General features: G+C 38.4%; 1 pseudogene; it reads left to right on the top strand.

Moving 5' to 3' along the window:
* The window catches only part of LOC104492368, a 3713-nt pseudogene extending 283 nt beyond the window's left edge, over window positions 1–3430 (top strand).
* The last annotated feature ends 3596 nt before the right edge of the window (window positions 3431–7026 follow it).

The following is a 7026-nucleotide window of genomic DNA, read 5'->3' as shown; positions in this document are numbered from 1 at the left end:
TGTCATAGGAGGAGATCATGTTAGTCAAGCAGCACCTGCCTTTCATAAACTCGTGCTGGTTGGATCTGATCAGCTGGTTGTCCTCTACATGCTGTGTGGCAGCAATAAATGCAAGGAGAATTCTGAATGTAGACATTCTTATACAAAAGAAATTGATCAGTTACTTAATCCAGCATACTGCCTTCTTTTACTCTGAAATGTTGGATTATTGGATCACATCAGAACTTCTGCCTCTCTGACTTATCAAAAGGTTTTGCTGGAAATTTCATTCTTATCCAGTGGTCTAGGCTATTAAATCTAGCCTAAAATATTAAGATAATTTTTTCTCCAGAGTATCCTGGCACTTAAATTCTGATCTTGGATAAATCCTACAATAATTCTGGAAGATTCTGGAGCCTTCAGTGAGATTTTTTTCCTCTGTAGTGGATAAGGAGTTTCCAGGAAGTGGAGGCTTTTACTTTTGAAACAACTCATTAGTTTACTGGTTTTTGTGGCTAAGCTAGTGTTTTTTCTAGAGAACTCACTTTCTATGCTCACATTTGTTTATGTAGGGTGATTCTAAAATTAACACATTGGTTTGGAGGGTGGGTGGGTGTCCCCCGTTCTAAGTCTGTAGTTTGTCTTCGCATTTCCCAGAAAGTAACTTCTGAATGCTTTTTAAACACTGGTATTGTTGCCACCCCATGTCCATGTCCTAGCTGACTTTAATGCGCTTGAATGAAAGCAGAGCTGGAATAAATGTGTGTGAGTTTAGACTGCAGCTATATCTCAAGTCTCCTTCTGACTGTGCTGCTGGGAAAACCTTGAAGTGGTGAGGATGAAGCTTTGTAAGGGGCTGTGATCACTTGTCCTCTTGTTAGCTCACTGTAACCTCTCCAACAGCTACCTCTGGGGAAGAGGTGGCAGTTTTGAGCTTTGAAGCGGATTATTAATTATTCATTTCTTCATTGCCTAAATGAAGGTAGTATGAATTTTAGTAACTGGATCCAGAATTCACTTTCTTCCAGTTGATGTTTTCAATGAAGTTGAATATTAATCTATCATTTTTTCACCCTGTCTCTCCTCCTGGTCCTCTTTCTCCTTTCTGATCTCTAAGGGCTGTTTGGTATTGTATTGGCCATATAGTTTTCTATCCTCCTCACTATTTATGCTCCAACTCAGTTGTCTTGATTGCTCCTGCCTCACTGCTGGTGCCACAAAAGCCTGCACTCTGAGTGTGCTCTTTTTCTCTTGATGCTCTGTGGTATCAGTATAGGTTCACTGCTCTCAATGAAAGACAATTAATACGTAACTAGTAGGAATGAAAGGATAGATCATGCTGGGTGAATCTCCCACTGAGATGAGCAGAAATGTTACTTCAAAAGAACTGAAAATTTCACTTTCTATAGTAGCAGTTTGGTTCATAGTATGTCGTGATTGTAGGGCCTGACAAGAAAGAAGGAGGGTGATTACAAAAATAAAATCTAGATCTGTACATGCATGTATCTTTAAGGGTGTTTGTTTAAAATCTAAGCATGGGTCAGGAAGTGCATTTGAACCTAAAGTGCACTGTCCCCAAACGATGTCAATTGTCTGAGTTGTACTGAGATGGATCTGCTATTGCTTTAACTAACCACTCTAATAATTACCCGAGGAACTGATTTTACTGTAGCACTACCCCAGGATTAAGATATATGCTTATTTTGCCTCTTCGCAGCAGAAATCTGGAATGTGTCTGTGGTAAATCTGTGACACACTTTTGAGCGCCACAAAATGATTTTGAGTGCCAAAATCATTTCACTTTCATTGCTGAATTTCAGGTAGAATCACATCTCAGAGCTTAAGCTATTCTGGTTTGGCCATTTAAAAACATAAACCTAGAAGCGGAGGAAGATGGTAAAGAAAGGAATATTAAGGAGAAAAATGTTCTCAGAAAAAATATTTGGAATCACCTGTAACTGCTGAAAATTGTTAATTTTGTAAAAATGTAAATAAAATGTTGATTTTCAGTGGTTCCTAAGGTGTTCCTAAACTCCTCTCCATCTTTCTTATTTCAGTGGTGACTAACTGTGGGATTATTAAAGTTTTAGTGTGGTTGATTTGTTAACAGTTTTCTAAATTGCAATTTTTTTTTTTTTAATCTTTCAGGAAGCCTGGTTGTTTCTGGCACTAAGTACCATCTTACATCACCAGTGTGACTGGAGCAAAAAGAGACAGACTCTAAATCTGTCCAAACACATCACTGAAAGATTACAAAGGTAGTGGAGAATGAACGCATGGAAAAGCCCTCATCAGGTATATTCTGGTACATGCGTAGTATGACTCCTTCATGAAAACACACTAAGAACCAGTGTTGATGTGTGTGAACAGTGCAGAGACTCTTGGCACAAGAGCCTTCAAAAGGGTGGAAAATTTCCAAAGGCCCCAGCTCTAACGGAACTTTCAGTTTGCTCAAATATGTCGTTGCTAAGCATGAGAGCTTCAGTTTTTCAAAGACTTACTGGTTAAATGAGTTTTCCTAAGTTCCATAAAAGCCCTCTCTCTGGTTGCAAAAGAAGTCCCCTGGCTTCCCTGCTAAACTTCAGTGTCTGATTCATAGCAGGAAGGCAGTAAAGCATTTTAAAGAAAAGAAAGTCTCACAGTTATCTTAATACAACTAAATATTTCCTGTGGATATATTTTCAGAAACAGCTTTTTGGTTAACTCCTTGTTTGTTAAGCAGTAGTAATGGTGAGCAGCCTGGCAGATACCTGGCATACAAACTTAAATTCAGACTATGTAAGTGGCATGACATCATAACCTCTAAGGCTGCCAGACAATTTTCATTTTAATGATAGGTAGCACTGTCAACTTGACTGATAATGAATCTAGTTTATGGAGTGCAGCCTGCTATTTCGGGAAAGAAATGTAGATGCTCATTTGCTCACAGAAGGGTCACGCGTCATCCTCCCCACTCAGGCCTTATTCCGTGAGTACAGATGGAGTTTTGACGGAGTAAGGATTGCATTATGAATGCATAGGAGAAACTAAGGCTGCAGAAATGGTACATGATGCTGCCTGACAAAGAAGAAAAAGATTGTTTGAGAAATTGTTCAGATAATTTGTCTCGCAATCAAAAAATAAGTAGTTTCGTTGACTGGAAAGACCTCAGGCTTGTTTACAAAAGGTGTACGCCAGTCTGTATTTCTGCTGTGCAACAGAGGACCAGGACAACGAGCTCCTGACGCTAGAGGTCATGCATTGATACGTGGATATTCTGCGCAGATATTTTGGAAACCCGTGCGAGCTGGATATTATCTTTAATTTTGAAAAAGCTTATTGTATTCTCGATGAGTTTGTAATCAGTGGAGAAGTACAAGAAACTTCAAAGAAGTCTGCTGTGAAAGCCACAGGAGATGCTGACATGCTGCAGGAGACAGTGGAAGAGTACATGAACAAGCCCACATTTTAATGCTGAACCTCCCTGGAGAGTGAGCTGCTGTGTGCACCTGGAGAATGCCCTTCCCAAACTTGCCTCCCAATGTGCCAGATCCTCAGAGAAGTTGACATAGAGGAGATAGGAGCTGGCCTTTTTCAAGGAAAGCTTAGGAAGCTGTGGAATCACTATCCAGCCAATTAAGTGATATGTCATTGTGAAAATCCGTGCTAAATCTTTTCTGAGTTAAGAATTTCATTAAAAGACAAAGGAGCTATCTCTTCTTCAGCGAGTTTTCAGGAAGGATGTGGCTGCTGAATCCATGCATAATGCTGGAGATAAGTAGTATTCAGTTTTCCTTGGCCAGGAAGGATCATTTCGCCTAGCCTTGTGTATGTCGGGGCCAGTTAGACTCAGGCAGTTTTTCTTGTATTGCATCCAGCACCTTGTGCTGGACTGAAGTTTATGGACTCAAAAAAAAATGTTCGTGGAGAAATTAGCAATCTGCTACTTTGGGTAGTTCATTTGAAGGTGTTTTTTAATTTGTTTTTTTAATCCACACTGTTAAAATGTTCCTTATTGTATTAATTTTAGTTTTATTTTAATTTCCAGGATTTGCTTCTTGATTTGTCTTTCTGAATTAGACTGAAAGACTCCTGTAATAGAAAGTAGCATCTTTCTATAGCAATCTGTTGTTGTGAAACAATCAAATTACTCTTACTATTCTAGTGGTGAAAGTGGTTAATATCTTTAGTTTCATTTAAAATTGCCTGAAAAGCAGTTTGTCCCTGGTTCTATATTCGTCTTCATACTACTCTGTGTCCTTACCTTCTCTGGAAACCTATAATCTTCAGCTTTTTTTCAAATTACTGTGGAACAAAGTATTGTAGCACTAAAAAGGAAATAAAGACTCCAACTTTGTTTAGAGAAAGAAAGACACACTGTTCCAGAAATGTTGAAGCCTGTATTACACTTCACGATTCAGTGGGGGGAAAAAACCTGCTAAAGTCAGTACATCTTAAAGAACAGCTGGAAGTGCAGTGTACGTTTCTGCTGTGTAACAGCAGACTACTGACCAAAGGATATTGAGTGCCTTGCACTTGGAGATACCAAGAGTGATTTACTGATATTACTGAGTAGGTTTTGCAGCGGTGTTGACAAAGATAAAGTCATGTCCTCTTTCTGCAGAGGAGAAAAGAGGCAGGCTGAGTGACATGAGGCAACTGACATGAGTCTGAGGGAAAACTGAACCCAGAAGCCTCAAAGCTCAGTTCCGTGAGTTCTCAGGTTGATACCCAGTAAGAATTAACTGATCGTGGATTTGAAAAATACCACCTGACGCTTTTTTCTTGGAAAAATCATAGAACCATAGAATCATTTAGTTTGGAAAAGACCCTTAAGATCGTCGAGTCCAACCATAAACCTAACAAATGTTGCTTTGTGTCAAATACAGAATTATCATACCAGTTGTGAGATCTTCTCATGTAAGTGAAGAGAGGTGCAAAAGTGCTACAATTCTATTCAGCATAATTTCAAGTTTAAATCCAGTTACTTTTCTTAGTACTAGTCAGTTCTTGGACGTAGGTGTAATTGATCGCTAATGCAAAACACACCGCTGTTAGGCAGAAAGGCAATTCGTCTCATGTTAGCTTCTTTATTTCAAAGATGTAAAATACTCCAAGTCAGGTGAAAATGAAGAGTCTAAAATCCCACACTGTGAATCACCGGTCATTGCCACACTTTCTCCATTTCCAAAGGTGAAGGATATTATTTACTTTTATGAACATTCGAATATTTCAGCTGTGATGAAATAGCCACCTTGTGCTTTGAAAGGAAACGTAGGACAGCTGATGTTCCATCGTGTCTGAAAGGCACTGAGGAGCCAAGTCAGAAAACAAGTAATTAGCATTTATGTACACAGCAGGGTGCCAGATAAGAGAATAGTAGCAGCCAATGAGAAAATGGTGGTTTAAGAAAATACCTAGATTAAATGAATTTTTGATACAATGACAGGTCTCAACAACGAATATAGGTGCAGTGATCAGATCAGGCATGGTAGGAATATGCATGTCGCAGAGAATTTATACCAATGCATACAAGCTATTCTGCAGTAATAAAAATAAATGCTCAATAGGTTTTAGTGGAGTGTATTTTAAAAATAGATCTTATGGCAGGATTCTACAAATCATGCAAGATACATAGTCACATTTATTATTTGCATTTTGGAGAAAAGGAATTGGAAATACAGGGTAAAATTATCTATCCCAAATTATAATAGAAGATCTGAGATAGAATCCAAGTTTTTATCCTGCGCTTCTGCTCCTAAAATATGTTAGAGGATGGAATTGTTTCTTCTGCCTAAGAAGCAGCACCATTATTGAACCATTCCTGGTATAAAGAAAACAAGAAAAGAAAGTATGCATCGATTCTCAGTGGATTAACCTGCTGTCAGAATTTAAATCCTGCTTGATGTTGTTCACAGAAATTACCAGAGACTTCTACCTTTCATTTAACTGTCACAGATTCAAATTAACTTAGACCAATAAAGCAAAACATGAAATTATGAACAACTAGCTTTAAGCTGATTTCAAAAGAAAATGGCACACTGGGACATAAATAAATAAATCTTCTACATATAATTGTCAATATGAAATTAAAGGTTTCATTTCTTTGACACTTCCTTTCTCACAAAATTTTGTGGGTTTGTTTTTTTCTTTTTCCTTAAACCTATCGATCAATTGTTTTTTCCTTAGTTAAACAGTCCATATGATAGGAAAAAAAAATTGGTATCTAGTGCTACCATTCTGCAAGGGCTGGTGAGCCTAGAGAAAGAGAACTGGGGTTTGGGGGTTATGTATTCATCTCATTCTGAAACTGGAGCTGCTTTAGACAAATCACCTTCATTTCTTGTTCTTTAGCTCCCCAAACACAAAAGGGAAATAAATGCTTCCCTCCCTCAAGCAAATGCTGAGAGGCTGAGATGGAAATTACTGGAGAAGGATGAAGCTTTGTGTAATATTATTAGCTTCGTTAATCCAGGTCAGCCCATTTGTTTCTCACAAAGGCTGTAACAGAGCTGAACTGCCTCTGTTCTCCTTTCTTCAGTGTTCCCCATCCTGTCTCCAAATTGAACAATTTTAGCTGTTGCTAAAGGGTTTAAAACTCTTGATTTAAAGGGTTTAAAACTTCCACAAAGATGCATTATGGGCACTGAAGTGATTACCCTGAACAGGCAGAAAAAGGCAACCTAACTGGTGATTGCATTCCCATGTCTGCCTCTCAGCCAGGCACTCGCTCTACTGACTCACTGCTTCAACTCGGAGAGCTTTATTCATTAGTAAGGTCCATTCAAGCATTTAATGGAGCTTTTTACATTGAAATAGCTTTGTTTGCTCCTATCTATCTTTTAGGCTTCTTTTGCTAAAGACAAGTCCTTTAAAAGGATGTAGTTTTGCTATGACTCTACTCAGCGCTCCCCTGTGTAGGTGTGCTGCCCCTCACCTGCAAATGGAAAAAGTACCCAATAAAGCAAAATTGTGTCTTTTTTTTTTCTTTTAAATTTCCAGGCAAAACATTAAGAAAGTTCAGATGGTTGTTGCATATACTAAGATGCTATTGTAAAGCTTTGTTTT

Source organism: Buceros rhinoceros, unplaced genomic scaffold, assembly GCF_000710305.1.
Source record: "Buceros rhinoceros silvestris isolate BGI_N320 unplaced genomic scaffold, ASM71030v1 scaffold914, whole genome shotgun sequence".
Lineage (NCBI taxonomy): Eukaryota > Metazoa > Chordata > Aves > Bucerotiformes > Bucerotidae > Buceros > Buceros rhinoceros.
This window is presented reverse-complemented; position numbering and strand designations above follow the sequence as displayed.